The following is an 18,531-nucleotide window of genomic DNA, read 5'->3' as shown; positions in this document are numbered from 1 at the left end:
AAATGCTTATTCTCATTCTTTTAAAAATAAATATGCATAACATGTTTAACATATTTTAGAATACTTGCCATCTAGGGCAAGGGTTGGGAGGAAGGAAGGGAGAAAAAAAAATTTGGAACACAAGGTTTTGCAAGGGTGAATGTTGAAAACTATGTACACATATATTTTGAAAATAAAAAGCTTTATTTAAAATAAATAAATATACATAGTGAAAACTACATTAGCCATGTCTAAACAATATATATCTCCTTCTGCAACCTGTCTTGTAATGGAGTGGCTAACATGCTTCATTATAGATCATCATATGGAGTCATTGCTTTGATCAGAGTTCTTAAATTCTTAAGACTTTCAAAGTTGTTGGTTTTTACAGAGTTGTTATTATTGTATTATTACTGTTCTCCTGGTCCTGTTCTGAGACTTTTATTATTTCTTATGACCCAATACCATTCCATTCCATTCACATATTCATAGATTTGTTGTTCCCCATTTTTCAGCCATTTCCCAATCGATGGATACCCCCCATTTATATAGTTCTTGGCTACTACTAAAAGAGGTACTGTAAGTGTTTTTGTATACGAATTGTTTTCCTCTTTGGTCTCTTTGGGAATGCACACCTACATTTCTGAGGTGAGAACTGAAATGTTTTTGGTGCCAGAGCAGCTCCGATCCAGAGGGGTGATATACACACCATTCCAGTCAGAAGATAAGCACTCGATTACAGTTTTTCTAGCAACATCTCAATATTGGATCTATTGATGGGATCATATGATCTCCACAAAACACAGCAACAAAAAAAGCTTTTGCCTTAACCCAAAGAGACAGGCGCCTAGTATAGTTTGGACAGAGGTAAGTTAACAAAAGTCCCCCAAAAGTGTCTGAAACTAGAAACGCCCCCATTTTTGAGCACACACAGTTTAAAAAATAGCTAAGAGGCTGGATGCCAAACTTCAGGCCTGAATGAATTTTTATGGCTGGAGTTGTAAACTTATGAAATTAGGGGTTTAAAATGGAAATGCTGACACAATCTTTGCACTTAGCCTGCTGGCCTACTCAATGCTGATGAGGGCAGCTACTTAGGGCCTCTTCTGCAGCACCGGGCCATCTCCTTGCCCAGTTTTCTTCCCTTCGTGGCCTCTTCTCCCTCCCTGTCTAGAGGTTCTCCCCAAGCTTCCCTCCCACCCAGCTGGCAGATGGAGACCAGACACACGGCTGTCTGGGGCTTACCAGCCACAGCGGGCCTGGATTGGCTGCAGAGCAGTCTGGGAGACAGGAGGCACTTCCTAGCAATAGCGCTCCTAGGACTATGTCCAGGTCTTGCTGGCTGTCCGAGACCTTCCAAGTGGCACTGTGCTCTTGCTGCCTTGCCTAAGCATCTCTGCTGGTTGCCAGGTAGCTTTGAGGCCAACCACCAGCACCTCCTAGGATCCCCACCCCTTTTTCGAGCAGAATTACACATTTCTGAAGTCATCAGGGGCTCCTGATGGAATTTATAAGGGCCTTGAGATTGGGTTTATTTTGTACCTCCATGATAGAAAAACCCCATCTAAGATGGCAGCCAATTTCATTCCTCTTTGATCAGCTAATTCACAGAGAAGGTATTCTCTAGAGGATTGCTCCATCTTCTTTTCTCTGTCCATTATGACAAATTTTGGTGAAGAATATTGAAAGTTTGTAAATCTGGAGAGAGAAAGTAGGATGTCTGTAGGTATGCCTGTATGTGTGGGGGAGGGAGGCACAAAGAGAAAAGGAGAAAACTAGTGGCTTTCCTAGTGTTGGAGGAGGGGCTATTGAATCATAGGTTCAGAGATGAAAGGGACTGAAAAGCCATTTAGTACAATCCCTTTATTTTTATAGATGGGAAAGAAAACTGGATAGGAAATTGAGGGATAGGCCTCTGAACATGGGAGACTCAAAAGGTCCAGATTCCTAAACCTAAAAAGGCTTAGCCTTTTTTGTGCCTGCAGCACGTAAGGAGCATAAAGTGGAAGAAAGCAATTCTCAAATGTCTATATGTTCAAAAAAAGAAATTCAATCGAATTTCTTAGCTATATTATCTCTCTCTTTTCTGGGCCTCTTCCCATGGATAGTTTTAATGAGTCTTTCTTAGAGGAAATCTTTTGAAAACGTTTTTGGACTTAATTTAATTTAGAAACAGCTTAAGTAAATGATAGAAAGCAAATGAATCGATTGGAAAATACATTTTCAGAAATTCAAAACAAAATGTAGCTAGATTTCATGTGCTCTTTTTTTAGCCTGAAGACTTTTTTTTTTTTTTTTACTGTTGGATTTCCTGAAATTACTTTGTCATTTTTGGATTTTGTCCTTCATTTTTATGGCTGGGAAGTCATGCCTCTGGAATGTACCAAGCACTGCTCCATCCTTCAGTTACCCTCCATATATCCTGGATTATCTTTGGTCTCATTCTTCTTATACCTATGCTTGTGTCCTACTCTATAGCTTTAATTAAACAATTATATTAATTAACAGGAGTAATATTATATATTATATAACATTATAATATTCTAGAAACTATTAAGCACCAGGGATATAAATACCAGAAAATAAAACAGAACTCAGATTCAGGAAGGGGAAATTTACATGAACACCAATAAGACTGGTATAACTGAATAGAATTGAGAGGGCCTTAAAGAAAGAGAAATGCATCTTTTCCCTTGAGAGGAAGAAATGAGAAGAATGTTCATTTTCAGTTAATAGGTTATTTAGATGCATGGAGTGTGGAATCATGGCTGAGTAGAGAGACTAATTTTCAAAATGATAGAACAATACAGAGTTTTTGAGCAGGAAGTAATTTTAGTTACAAATCATAGATTTTCAAGAGATTAATCCAGTTCTAGATCTCAAAGAGCAGAAATATTGGTAAATCTACGAACCATCCATATTATGCACAGAAAGGATTCAAGTAAAAATCTACCTTATAGAGCATTAGGGGCCCCTCAATTCTTGGCTGTCTTTTCTGATCCCCAAAATGATATCTGTGATATGTTCAGAAAATCCTAGCCCCAGAATACATGCTAGGTCTGAACTGTTTTGGTAGAGTTTTCTTTGTTAAGACATGTGAATTGGAGGTCTCAGAAAAGCATTCATGTATCTATCATTTCATTTCTATTTTCTTGTGTGAGAGGGGCAAATGTGGCCTAGATTGCATCATATAGCTGGGAGGGAAAGCCTTATATACAACCCCTTGATCCCACATGTGAAGAAACTAAGGTCCAATTGGATTAAGTGACTTGTCCAAAGTCACACAGTAGTAGATCTGAGACTTGAAACCAGGTATCTTATTTTTGAATAAAAAATTGGTTTAAAGAGTCTAATATAATAACAATACAAATATATAAATATATTAAAATAATAATAAAAATAATTTTAAAAGTTTGCTTTCTTAAGAAAATTTTTAAAAAGTTTCTATCTTTATAACAATAGTTTTTATTTTTCAAAATACGTGCAAAGATAACCATCATTCATCCTTGACCTTATGTTTCAAATTTTTCTCCTTTTCTCCCCACTTCTTCCAGACAGCAAGCAATCCAGTGTAGGTTAAACATGTGCAATTCTTCTATACTTATTTACACATTTATCATGCTGTATAAGAAAAATCAGATCAAAAAAGAAAAAAAAAAGAGAAGGAAAAAAGCAAGCAAGCAAACAAACAACAACAACAAAGGTGAAAATATTATATTGTGATCCATATTCAGTCCCCATAGTTTTCTCTCTGAATGCAAATGGCTCTCTCCATCACTACTGGAATTGACCTGAATCACTTTATTATAGAAAAGAGCCAAGTCCATCACAATTGATCATCACATAATTTTGTAGTTGCTATGTACAATGTTCTCTTGATTCTACTCACTTCACTTAGCATCAGTTCATGTAAGTCTCTGCAGACCTTTCTGAAATCATCTTGCTGATTGTTTCTTAAAAAACAATAATATTTCTAGATATGGATCCACACTTAACACCATATACCAAGATAAGATCAAAATGGGTCCATGATTTAGGCATAAAGAATGAGATCATAAATAGATTAGAGGAACAGAGAATCATCTACCTCTCAGACCTGTGGAGGAGGAAGGAATTTATGACCAGAGGAGAATTAGAGATCATTATTGATCACAAAATAGAAGATTTTCATTACATCAAACTAAAAAGTTTCTGTACAAACAATACTAATGCAAACAAGATTAGAAGGGAAGTAACAAATTGGGAAAATATTTTTAAAAGTAAAGGTTCTGACAAAGGTCTCCTTTCCAAAATATATAGAGAACTGACCCTGATTTATAGGAAACTAAACCATTCTCCAATTGATAAATGGTCAAAGGATATGAACAGACAATTCTCAGATGATGAAATTGAAACTATATCCACTCACATGAAAGAGTGTTCCAAATCACTACTGATCAGAGAAATGCAAATTAAGACAACTCTGAGATACCACTACACACCTATCAGATTGGCTAAGATGACAGGAACAAATAATGATGAACGTTGGAGGGGATGTGGGAAAACTGGGACACTAATACATTGTTGGTGGAGTTGTGAAAGAATCCAGCCATTCTGGAGAGCAATCTGGAATTATGCCCAAAAAGTTGTCAAACTGTGCATACCCTTTGACCCAGCATTGCTGTTATTGGGATTATATTCCAAAGAAATACTAAAGAGCGGAAAGGGACCTGTATGTGCCAAAATGTTTGTGGCAGCTCTTTTTGTTGTAGCTAGAAACTGGAAGTTGAATGGATGTCCATCAATTGGAGAATGGTTGGGTAAATTGTAGTATATGAAGGTTATGGAATATTATTGCTCTGTAAGAAATGACCAGCAGGAGGAATACAGAGAGGCTTGGAGAGACTTAAATCAACTGTTGCTGAGTGAAATGAGCAGAACCAGAAGATCGCTGTACACTTCAACAACAATACTGTATGAGGATGTATTCTGATGGAAGTGGAAATCTTCAACATAAAGAAGATCCAACTCACTTCCAGCTGATCAATGATGGACAGAAATAACTACACCCAGACAAAGAACACTGGGAAGTGAATGTAAATTGTTAGCACTACTGTCTATCTACCCAGGTTACTTATACCTTTGGAAGCTAATACTTAATGTGCAACAAAAAAATGGTATTTACACACATATATTGTATCTAGGTTATATTGTAACACATGTAAAATGTATGGGATTACCTGCCATGGGGGGGGGGGAAGGAGTGGAGGGAGGGAGGGGATAATTTGGAAAAATGAATAAAAAAAACCAATAATATTTCATAATATTCATATACCAAACTTATTCAAGCCATTTTCCAACTGATGAGCATCCACTCAGTTTCCAGTTCCTTGCCACTACAAAAAGGGTTGCTACAAATATTTTTTATAATCTCTTTGGTATACAGACCTAATAGAGACACTGCTGGATCAAAGAGTATGCAGAATTTGACAGCTCTTTGGGAATAGTTTCGATTCACTCTCCAGAATAGTTGGATCAGTCCATAACTCCACCAACAACATATTAGTGTCCCAGTTTTCCCACATTCCCTCTGCTCTTAGTGGGCAGTCTGTCAGAATATATAGAGTTTTGGGTTTGGTGTTAGGAAAACCTGGGTTCATACTACCTATGGGATCTTGGACATAATATTTAACTTTTATGCACATCAAGTAATAGAAACTTATAAGACTGATATAGTAGAAAGCATGCTGTATTTGGAGTAGAAAGACTTGGGTTGGGATCACAACTCTGTCCTTTACTACTCATGTGATCTTGGATAATCCCCTTAATCTCTCTGGGCCTCAGTTTTTTCACCAGCAGAATTAGAGGGTTGGTCTAGATGACTTGTAAAGTTCTTTTTGATTTAAATCAGATCCATTAAATCAAAGACTAGATTGCTATACAATGGACGTATTTGCTATTCAATGCCAATTTAATCTCCCCAATCAATCAACAAACATTAAGTTCTTACTATGTGCTAAGTATTGGAGATTGCAAAAGGAAAACTGCCCTCAAGGAATTTACATTCTCATGAGGGAAACAGCATATACTAAGATCTATGAAGGAACAGCCAGGGCATAGTTACAGAATGGAAGATAAGTATCATGTGTGAGAGATAGTAAGTAGGAGAGAATGGTTAGATTCCGGTGTTTGAAGACTGGAAAGATAGGAATATGGCAGGTTGCAAAGAGTTGTAAATACGAAATAGAGAAGTTTACTTTGACCCTAGAGTTAATCAGAAATCAGTGGAGTTCACTGAGAATGGGGAAGTGGATGGCTATGCTGTGGCAGTGGCATGAAAAATAGATTAGAATAGATTCAGGCTTTGAGACAGAGAATCCAATTAGGAAGCTATTACAACGGTCTGGGCCAGAAGTGATTAGCATTAAGACTGTGGTTCTATGAATAAAGAGCAGGGGATATTTGAGAGAGATGTGGAGAAAAAAAGTGATAAGATTTGGCAATTGACTGGATGTGTAGAGTGAGTGAGAGTGAGGAATCAGGGATACCACAAGTTCTGAACCTGGGTGAGTGGAAGGATGTCAATAACCTCAACAATAATACGGAAAATCTGAAGAGGAGTAGGTTTTGAAGAAAAGATAATGAATTCTGTTTCAACATGTAGAATTTGAGATGCTTATGGGACATCCTGTTGGAAATATCCAATAGGTTGGCGATTTAATACTAGAACTCAAGAATAAGACTAGGGCTGGATAAATAGATTTGGAAATCATATGTATGAACATGGCAATTGATCCCATACAAACAGATGAGCTCACCAAACGAGAGAATTACAAAAGGAAAAGAGAAGAGGATCTGAGACAGAACCTCGGGGTATATTTTCTATTAGTGGGAGCAAAGTGGATGAAAATCCAGCAAAATCCACACACACACACACACACACACACACACACACACACACACACAAAGGAATGATCAGACAGTTAGGAGAAGCAAGAAGCACTGAAACCTAGAAAAGAGAGAGTATCCACCCAGGAAAAGAAGGCAGTTAAACACTGCAGAGAGGTCAAGGAGGAGGACTGAGAAAAATCTATAACTGGTCATTTAGGGACTGTAAGATCCATTGGCTTTTTAGGGACCAAGTTTGTAGCTGGTAGGGAAGGAACCATACCATAGAGGGAGACTGAAGGTTGGGGGAGGGATGAGACATGGGGCAATCTTCTGGAGAAGTGATGGAATCGGATCACTTAAGCAAACAGAGAAGCTAACCTTACTAGGAGAAAGATCCCTTCTTCATCAGATATTAGCATAAAGGAGTAGATAGTAGTGGATAATGTCAGGGGGTTGTGGGATGAGAAAAAGGGGCCAAGAGAGCCTGAGGGGATTCATATATGGAGGGGCAAGATGCTAATGCCCCAATTCATGAAGCATTCCTTAAAGCTGCCATGAAAACAGCGTCAGCATCCAGTGGTTATATACTTAGAAGGCCTACCCAGCAATTCATACTGATGCTTTTGCAGTGAACTACTTATGAATAATAATCTATGGGATCTAGCAGAAGTATCTTTCATGACATCCCTGTAATGATATTGTAGGAGGGGAAAGAAGAGTTATAAATCAGTCCTCAAATCCCCTAAAGGTTGAGTGGTAAGTAGTGACTATTCATCTTCAGAACTCACTGGATTTACAAGTTTATCCTTAAATAGGTTCATGACTGAGAATAAGCCTCATTAATCTTAATCATATCAATCTGCGTCCTCCAGTAAAGTCCAGGCCAGCCACGACTGCTATCAGAGACAGCCAGGACACACTTCAGACAAGAATGCACTCATTTCTCTCTCTCTCTCTCTCTCTCTCTCTCTCTCTCTCTCTCTCTCTCTCTCTCTCTCTCTCTCTCTCTCTCTCTCTCTCTCTCTCTCTCTCTCTCTCTGTTTCTCTCTCTCTCTCTCTCTCTCTCTCTCTCTCTCTCTCTCTCTCTCTCTCTCTGTTTCTCTCTCTCTCTCTCTCTCTCTCTCTCTCTCTCTCTCTCTCTCTCACACACACACACACACACACACACACACACACACACACACACACACACAGAGGCTAGATAATGGCAGGAGATTTAGAAGAGATTCACTGGAGACACAAGTCATCCCAATAACGACAATAACTTGAGAGAAGATCCCAGAGCCAAACACACAGCTAATAAAACCACAGAGGTGCAGGGTCAGGCCAGAGTTAACCGCAGAGTAGTCCAAAATATTTCTAGCTCTGTTTTTAAAAAATCAACCAAAAAACCCAAACAGAAACCTCATGTGTTCAGAGCAGTCAATTTTTGGTCCCCATGGATAAAACAAATTTCTCCTAAGAGAAAGTTTCACCAAGAGAACACAACTTTGAGGCCTCCATGTAGGTTTGTAGAGGGCAGTAATCCAGCTTATTGGGATTTTTTGTTTTTTGTTTTTATCTTAAACTTAGCATAGGAGTCCAAAAGATTTGACTTGACTTGGTGGAGTGGAGAAGAATAAACTGCCATACAATGGCAATTAATTAAATTAGTGTTTCCTCTCTTTCCACATTCTTACATACTTGTAACTTGCAAAAATAAAATATTCCAGGGGAACAAAGGATCATTTGAGTTGGAGACAGAAGGGACTCTAGAGATGGGAGAGTAGTTTTTAATCTTTGTGTCACACTGGTAAAGCCTATGGATGCTTTCTCAGAATATTATTTTTCTAGTAATATTTTTAAATGTATAAAATAAAATATATAGGATAATAAAGAAAACTGATTATAGTAATTATCTTAAATATATTTAACAAAGTATTTAAACATTCTTAGCCCCTACTACCCCAGGTCCCCAAAATTATCCAAAGACATCTTAGGGGTTTGTGGGCCTCAGATTAAGATTCCCTAATCTGGGGTTTTGTCATATTCCTGCTCAAAAGCCTTAAGTGACTCCCAGTTACTTCTGAGATAAAGTACAAATTCCTTGCCTTGGCATTTCATTCTCCCCACAGTACGATTCAAACCTACCTTTCCAAACTTATTTTACATTATTTTCCTTCAGACATATTACATTCCAGCCAAACTGGACAATTGGTGATTCCTTAACCTCAACATTATATCTCCTGTTTCTGTGTCTGTACATGTCATCTCAGATGTTTAAAACATTCCCTCATCTGTGTGTCTTAAAATCCTTATCTTCATTCAAATCTCATTCTTTGTAAAGCCTTGCCTGATCTTTCCAGTTGTTAATGCTCTCTCCTTCCTCAAATTGCATTTATTTGTGTGCATGCTATCTTCCTGACCTCATAGAATGTAAGCTCTTTGAGATCAAGGATTCTTCTTTCATTCCATCTTCCCTCCCTCCATTTTTTCTTCCTTCCTTTCTCCCTCCTTCTCTCTCGCTCTTTCTTTCTTTGCCTAGCACTTAAGATATTTTCTTTCACAAAGTATTACTTTTACTAAGTGATACTTTATTAAACTTTATTATAAACTGTATTAAGTACCACTTAATAAACATTTGTTGGTTTTAAATTTTAAAAATTAATTCTCTAGTTTAACCTATGTATTTTATAGATGAAGAGATTAGCCCATGGCCACATGGGCAGGCAATCTGGGACATGAGGTCCAGTCCTCTATCCCCATATTCTCTGTCCTTCACTTTCAGGCTCCATCTCTTCCTACCCCCTCAACTAGTCTATACACATATACACACATATATGCAGCCACTCACTCTTCTTTCCATTTTTCTCTATTCACTTTGTTTTAAGGTTATTATCATTCACTCCTATCCAACTCTTCATGATCCTTTTTGGATTTTCTTGGGAAAGTTATTGGGATGGTTTGACATTTCCTTCTCCAACTCATTTCACAGATGAGGGTTAAGTGACTTGCCTGGGGTCATATGGCTAATAGGTGTTTGAGGCCAGATTTGAACTCAGAAGATGAATCTTCCTGACTCTCTAGGCCAGGTGTTCTAACCCTTGAGGTGGTTTCACTAGAAATATCAGGGTTTAAAATATCTTGGCCTAAAATCTGGAAAGTAGAGTGAAGAAGGAAAGATAAGGATTGAGAAAAAGCTATGAGATTAGGCTGGTAAGAGATCATTAGTAATTTAGGGATTATAGGATCTATTGGGTGATTTTGGTTTCCACTGTAGGTATGGGAGGACCTGGCCAATTTGCAGGCCATAGGGAAGGAACTAGTAATTTGATAGGTGAAGATTGGAAATCTCAGTCCCAGACTATTAGACAATCTAAGGATGACTTTATGACATATCAAAATATCCAAATGTGTGAGAGGAAATACTGTTGATATAGGTGATTTCTATTTGGTCTTTGATGAGTTTCTAACATGTGCTTATCATTTGCCAGAAAAACTTCCCCTTTTCTAAATTAACCTCTGTAGATTCTTCACATGCCACAAGTAATACCAGTAGGAGTGACCTGGTACTAAATGGGAATGAATTAATGAATACATCTGTGATATAGTTCTATTGATTATTATATGCTAGACATGTTGCTGTGGATACAAATATATTTACCCTTAAGGAATTTAAATTTTAAAGAGGGAATATGAGACACATAGGGGAGGATGTGGGTGGTGTCTGGAAAGTGGCTTGTTGGACTGTTCTGGGTGAGATGAAGAAAAAGCTCATCTGTCAGAGCCCTGAGTCCAGGAGGGCTCAGTTGCATAGTAAAGTAAAGGAGTCCTTGGAGTGAATCAGAATGTCAGCTGGCAATGGTTGGCAGGTAAGTCAGCAATCAAAAAATCAGCAAGCTCTTATCAAACATCTACTGTGTGCCAGGCACCAAGTTAGTTGCCAACAAACTCTCTCTCATTTCCATCTGCAGCTCTTCTTGGTTTAGTGCCCTCTCTCCTTCCACTCTGCTTTTTTAGCTTCCTTTTATGTGTTATCTTCCTTCATTGGCATGCTAGGTGGCAGAGTGGATAGAGCAATGGGTTTGGAATCAGAAAGATCCATCTTTTTGAGTTCAAACTCAGCCTCAGACACTTATTGTGTGTGATTCTGAGCCAGTCATTTAATCTCAGTTTCTTATCTGTAAAAATGAGCTAGAGAAGGAAATGGGAAACCACTTGTTCAGTATCTTTGCCAAGAAAATCCCCAAATGGGGACACAACTGAAATGATTACACAACAACAACATCCCCCATTAGATTGTAAACCCCTTGGGTGCAGAAGCTGCCTTGTTATCCTCAGTGCTAAGAATACTACCTGACACAGAAGAGGTGCTCAATAAGTGTTAATTAAATTGAAGTACAAAGGATGCAACGATCCCTATAAAGAAGGAACTTAACTTTCTAAGGGAAAGACAACAAAGTCATATAAAAATATTTATAGAATAAAGTTAATTATTATAAATATGTACAAAGTAGTTAGCCACAAAGTAGTTTGGGAGGGAGGACATAAGGAATTATAGGGATCTGGAAAGGAAGAGGGACACGGAGAGAATAATCATGTGAGACAGTTACTTCAGGAACTAAACTGGAAATAGCCTGCTCTTTCAGGGACTCTCACTCAGGAATCTCCCACAAAACATCTATTTGGCCTCTGTGCCCCAAAACCCAGTGTTTATGCTCCAGAGGACATCTGCTGTGATCTGACATATGTTATTCAGGAAATAAGACATATCTATTGGCCAGATTTCTATTGAGACATTTAACACTATGGGAATAGTTATTTCCCATTTCCTAGCTCCTTTCCTCCTTAAGGTTTATGGTGTTTTACTGTGTTATTTTCACAATTCCTCACTAGGTAAACTGTTTCACACAGAGAATGTATGTTATCAATCTTTTAGGCCCCCAAGGACTAGGCAAAGGAGACTGGAAGTTCAGGCAAAAACTGGAATATGCTAGTCCTTAATTTCCCATTCAGGACTGAAGGCTCCTATTTTATTAGCTTTGGCAGTCAGATTCATTCCATGCTCCATGCCTGAAGTCAACCCAGATGGAACTATGAGAGAATCTGATGTATTTTAGAGCCCAGTGGGTAAGAAGAAAGAAAATCCTTATCAGGCACCTCCGTACACAGGGATTTAAAAAGAGGCTAGACCATAAAATAGAACTTAGCCAGAACACCACCAACTCCATAGGACCTATAAATCTGAACTCTGGGAAGAAGGATAAATGACTCATACCCTAGGGAAAGTGATGGTTAAAACTCATGGAGGTGACCCTGCTACTGTAATATCAGAGATGCCTATTTCAATCTGAACTTACTATTATTACTATTATTATTATTATTATTATTATTATTATTATTATTTTGATTATTCTTCTTTGGTAAGGGCTGAAGATGTTGGACACTATGCTAAGAGGATACAGCATCAAATATTACTATAGTCATTTAAATGAGAAATCCCAAAGATGTTCAAATTTTAGCCAGAGGGTGAAAGATCAATAAATCAAGCCATTAATCAATAAATATTTATAAAGTGGTTACTATTTTCTAAACATTCTGGGAACATAAATGCAAAAAATTAAACAATCCCTACTCTTGGGAAACTTCCATTTCATTGTATAAGACAGTAAATATACACATACATAAATATATGCAAAAAACCAAGGTAATTAAGTGCAAGTTCATTAATGAAGGTACCAGCAGTTGTGAATATCAGCAAAGTTTTTATGTATAAAGAATTGGATTTTAAAGGAAGGAAGAAACAATATGAGGTAGAGATGGGGAGGAGATGCTTATAAGGAATGGGAATGGACTGGTAGAAAGACAGAGGCATGAAATATATCCCATGAAGAACAAGGAGAAGGATAATTTGGCTGGACCACAGAATATGGAAAGGAGTATATTATAGAATATAAAGAAGCTGGGAAATCAGGCCGAGTTGAGAAGGGCATTAAAAAAACAGAGAAGCTTATATTTGACACTAGAGGCAATAGGGTGCTACTGGAATTTATTCAGTAAGGGTGTAGTGTGTAGAACTTTATCTTTAAAAAAGTCACTTTGGTAGCTAGGTGAAAGATGGATTTTGAAATGTCAGTAGGCTCACGGGGAGGTCAGTATAGCAGTCTAAGCAAAGATAATAGAGAAGTGAGGACTGAAATAAGGTAGTGGCTATGCAAAAAGAGAGAAAGGATTGGATTTAAGAGACAATAGTAAAATTTTGGGCATTTGATTGGCTATGTGGGATGAGGGAGATGTAAGGAGTCAAAAACATCAATAACAACAACAAAAACCCCAAAAATGACAAAAACAAAAACAAAATAAAAATCAAACAAAAAACCCCCAAAATAACAAAAATAACCTTGGTATGAACTTAGGAGAGCAGAAGGATAGTAGGACTTTCAGCACAAATAGGAAGATTGGAAAAGGAATGAGTTTGCGGAGAAATAATGAGAAGTTTATTTGTTTCAGTTCTGAGTTTGCAGTTTTGAATTCTTTTTATGGGCATACTTAGTTTGCATGCATACATATGAGTAAATGTAAAGTAATTTCCAGGTAAAAGGTAAAGTACTAGCAATTGGGGAATCAGGAAAGATCTCATATGGAAAGTAGGGTTTGAGCTCTACTTTGAAAGATGCTAAAGAGCCTTACTTAGGAATGACCATGAGGAGACAGCACTTTGCAAGTATGGGGGATAGTATGCACAAAGGCACATAAAGGCACATAAATGGAACATAGTATATAGACTGAAGGAAGGAAAGCAATGTGTAAAAAGCCTGGAGAGGTAGCCTGGATATGAAACTGATAAAGAATAAGGGTCAGGAATAGGATATGGGAAGAGTTTTGTTTTTGCATATCAGTAGAACACAGAGTCCTTGAGGGACCATTTTTGTCTTTACATCCCATGAGCCTAGCATAGTGCACACAATATGCACTTAATAAATGCACATAGAATTGAATTGCTTTGAATTGAACTGTGTTCACACTGTTCTACCCCTAAGATGAAATCTGCCAGAAATTCAACCACCTCAATTATTCCAAACTTGGGTGACACAGAAAAAACAGTCAAGGGTAATTTATTCCTGGACAGAACCTTGCCAGGAATCTCCCCAGTGCCCAAACTTCCTCCACCTGAAGGCTCTGCCCCATTCCACAATCCAGAGAACATCAGATTCACTGCTGGAATTGGCAGTTGTTCTAAACCCCTCTATTGGACCCAGTCTTAAAATGTGCAGCAGCCACAATGCTTTCCTTGGACTGGCCTCCCAACTTTTATGAGTCTTTTGCTGTTTTTCTAGGTTAAACCCATTGGAAATTGGAGGCTCTTGAAAAGGAAGTCTATTTTGGTTACGAATACAGAGCACATGGAACAAGCAAGTCAGGTAATCCCCAGGGCTTTGAACCAAGAACTGTCTCCCAAAGAAGCATCTTGCTGGACTTTTATTTTAGATGAAGAACTAGGTTAAGAAATTGGATGGACAAAAGTCCAACCAATCCAATCTATGGAGGAACAGAGATGATGACTGGCTTAGGCAAAGGAAATACCTTGAGGATGCTGGCTTTGTCCCCTACTCCCACCCCCACTCTTATCTGTGTCAAGTACACAGGTGTAACCAGAAAAAGGAGACGTGTTAAGACCAATTTTAGGAGCCAATGAAAAGACAGGACAGCTTGGCCCTCAGAATGCAGTGGGATTTTGGATTACTCTCTCTACTACATTAACCACACATTCCTTCAAGAGTACTTAGAGTCCTGGGTAGGATGTAAAACATCAACACTGAACTGGGATCACAAAATTCCAGGAATCACAGCAAATACTCTGTTAAGGCAGAAGTCAAAGATGTGCAAATCAAAACCAATTCTTTATACAGATTAAAGGCTTATGCATTCAAATGTTTCCCCCTTGGCCCTCTCTCTGTAGTCTTCTCACAGGGAGCCGGATTATTTCCCTAAAATACCTCCATTCATTTTTCAAGCTTCTTTGTGAGGGAGGTGCTAGAGATATTATCTTAATAATATGAAGAATGAAGAAACTAAGGTTTTCAGAAGTGTTGCTAATGTTACATTGAATGTTATGAACAGATGATGTGAACAGCATTGGACTCCACATCAGAAGACTTAGGTTTCATATGGGCCAACTGTGTGTCCCTGGGGGGCGTAAGTTTTGCCACCACTCAGAGCCTCAGTTTCCCCATATGTAAACTAAGAATAATAATATTTGTACAACCTATCCCAAAGGAGTTAAAAGCATTCTCTGAAAGATGAGTGCTAAATAAATGAACTATTTAGAACATTAGAGCTAGAAGAGATTTTAGAAACCATCTAGTCCAACTCTTTTATTTGAGAGATAGAGTGAAGTGTTTTATTCATATTTACAAGGTAATTAGTAACCATGCCAGGACTATAACCTAATTTTTCTGAGGAGAACCTGATGCTAATTTTACTGACTTTTAAAATATTTCCCCCAGTAACATTTAAAACAATTTTTTTAACATTAAAAAACTTTTGAATTCCAGATTCTTTCCCTTATCTCCACCCCCAGCCTCCATTAAGAAACCACATGTGAAGTTATGCAAAATGGAAGAACCTAATGCAATGCTCTCAGCTACTTTCCAACGTATCCTAGAGCCCATTTCTGCTGTAGTTTGAATTTGTACCAATTTAGAGACTGGATATCTAGTCTAACCTCAAGTACCTTAATGGCATTCCCATCATTCTGAATTCCTAAATTTCCTCTCTGTCATACCTCACAAAGTTTCATCTTCTTACTTTCTCTCTATTGTTACTTCTAATAAGGCTAAAATCTTTAAGAATGATCCAAAACTTCAATCTAGTTAATAGAAACCAGTCTGAGTTCCATGTCTTTATCACACTACCTAATCTCTTGGCTTCCATGATTTTTCTAGAAGGTCTTTTGTCCTTGTGAAAAGGACAATCCTAGTTAGAGACAAAGAGAGCCCAGATACCCAAAGTATTCCTGCCTCTGCTTAAATGTATAGAAAAATAAAGGAGAAGCCAATCCTTTGAAGCAATATGGCCAACTCCCAACAATGAACACAGGCTTTTTTTCTGTTCAGGAAAATCTGGTTCAGTTCACAATCCATCATGAGAATGGAGCAGGGTGTTATTAATTATCAGGGCAAGTAGCCATTGGCAGAGAAGGAGAGGGTATGGAAGAAAGTGGCTTTAACTTCTTAAACTTTGCCCGGATTCTTGATATAATGGAGATATGTCTAGTTTATTCTAGCTCACCATAAAGTATGTTTTCTTCAGATAATCTAGGGAACATCATCTGTGTTATCTACATGTTGTTTTCTTCCAAGAAAATGTAAGCTCCTTGAGGAAAGAATCTGTTTTGTCATAGTCTCAGTATCCCTATCACCTGGCAGTGTCTTGCATACAGCAGGTATTTAATAAAAGCTTAAACGCTCATTTGTACCTATGGCAGTACAGCAGAGTGAACAAACAAGTCAGGCTTGTACTCAGGAATACTTGAGTTTACGTTCTTTACCATTGTTAGGAATTAGTTGTTTAACTACAGATATATTACTTTCCTCCTCAATTCCCCAGGTAAATTCTCTATGACTCTAAGTTACTGAGAATTGCTGATCTGCTTGGAGTTCTCTGTAGTTGAGGTTCTCTACCACAAGAAATTTCAGGTTCAGATTTTTAAAAATTTCTATGTTTATTCATTACATTTAAAGTAAATTTACACTACCTGAAGTCAGATGGGGTCATGCTTTAAAAACTCAAAACCAAATTCATTCATTCATTAGACATTTATTGAGTACCTACTATGTTCTAGGCACTAAATCTTTTAAAAGAGTTGCTCTTTATATAACATTGGATGCATGCTTGATGTATGTTTAATATGGAAAATTTCTGGGTAGCTTTGAACTAGGATCTTAGAAATCAAACTAAAATAGCTTAAATCAATGTAACTTGGAAATGTTTCCCTCTTATTGGTTGAGCTCTGCACCATGCGCCTGCTGACTTCACGTAATGGATGCAGAATTCAGGTCCTAATGTCACATGAGGTCAAGGGAGAAAAAATGGTAATGATACCTAGAAAACAGCAAAATGTGTGCCTGAGGAGAGAGCCCCTATGTATACACAGATTATTTGTTCAGTCTTCTAGCAAGGAGCAAGAGGGAAACATGAAAACGTAGCAGCCATAAATCGTGATACAGGAGACAAAGAGAAACTCTGGAATATTAATTATGAAACAATAAATCAGCTCTGCTGAAAGGGCAGAATTTGCAGGATCCCCTTAGCCCGGCTTTCACCTCCCTATTTTTGACAGAATAACTCCTGTTCTTTTGAGAAAAGCACATGAAATAAATGTAAAACCCAAGAGGGAAATCATCCAATATCTACACCACCTGCCTAATAAAATCAGAATAAATTTGGCTTTGGAATTAGTTGGATTTGCTTGCATTTTAACTTAGTTTTGGAGGCAGAACAACGATCTAAAATCTGTCTATTATTCTACTTGCTGCTTCAGAAACCTCTGCACGAAGACAAAGAAATACACAGATGTAAGTCTTGTAAAAAATGAAAAGATCTCTCTCTCACCATAAATATATATTTATATATCTTTATAGCATATATATGTGTATATATACATATACATGCACACACACACACACACACACACACACACACACACACACTCCCATTCTTTGGAGACTTAGATATTTTAGTTTTCAAAGCAGATGCATAATATTTAGGTTGGCCAAACAGAATATCAACTTATTTGTTCTCATGTTAACCCTGTACCAAGTTCATTTTTAATGGTACTAAAGAGATCCTAACATGTTTCCCCTCCAGCTCAGCTGTGGCTTTAGTTACCACAGCTATAGAGCCCAGTAAAGCAGGGCTAAGCATAGTGAGCAGCCAGACTTTCTTATTGAGAAGACTGACTCTCTCTCTCTCTCTGTCTCTGCCTCTCTCTGTCTCTCTGTCTCTGTCTCTGTCTCTGTCTCTCTCTCTGTCTCTCTCTCTCTCTCTCTCTCTCTCTCTCTCTCTCTCTCTCTCTCTCTCTCTCTCCCTCTCTCTCTCTCCCTCCCTCCCTCCCTCCCTCCCTCCCTCCCCTCCCTCTCTCTCTCCCTCTCTCTCTCTCCCTCCCTCCCTCCCTCCCTCCCTCCCTCCCTCCCTCCCTCCCTCCCTCCCTCCCTCTCTCTCTCTCTCTCTCTCTCTCTCTCTCTCTCTCTCTCTCTCTCTCTCTCTCTCTCTCTCTCTCTCTCTCTCTCTCTCTCTCTCTCCCTCCCTCCCCATGTATCACTCTCCCTGTGTATGTTTCTCTCTCCTGAAAATTTCTCCCCTCCTCCTCCATCTCCTAGAAACTGAGAGTTGGCTTCTACAGAGCTAATAGCTACAGGTATGAAGTAGTGATTATTCAAAAATAAACATTTCTGCTCTTTTAAAGCTCTTTAGTCTAAATCCTGGAAAGCAGCAGGTCTCATGAAGAGCTACCTGCAAAATCCTTCCTTTGAAAAGGTACAGAAATAAGTTTAAAAAAAAAGTTAAAGGATTTGCTAAAAACAAAGGTCCAGGAAGCCACGTAAAAATGATTTGTGGGGCTGCTTGACGCCTGACTTAAAAAAAAAAAAACCTTTCTATGCCCCATTTCAAAAAATGCAGGAGACTTGACTGTTACTTAAG

Source organism: Sminthopsis crassicaudata, chromosome 4 (assembly GCF_048593235.1).
Source record: "Sminthopsis crassicaudata isolate SCR6 chromosome 4, ASM4859323v1, whole genome shotgun sequence".
NCBI classification, from domain to species: domain Eukaryota; kingdom Metazoa; phylum Chordata; class Mammalia; order Dasyuromorphia; family Dasyuridae; genus Sminthopsis; species Sminthopsis crassicaudata.
The sequence above is the reverse complement of the archived record's forward strand: the minus strand, read 5'-3'. Positions refer to the sequence as shown.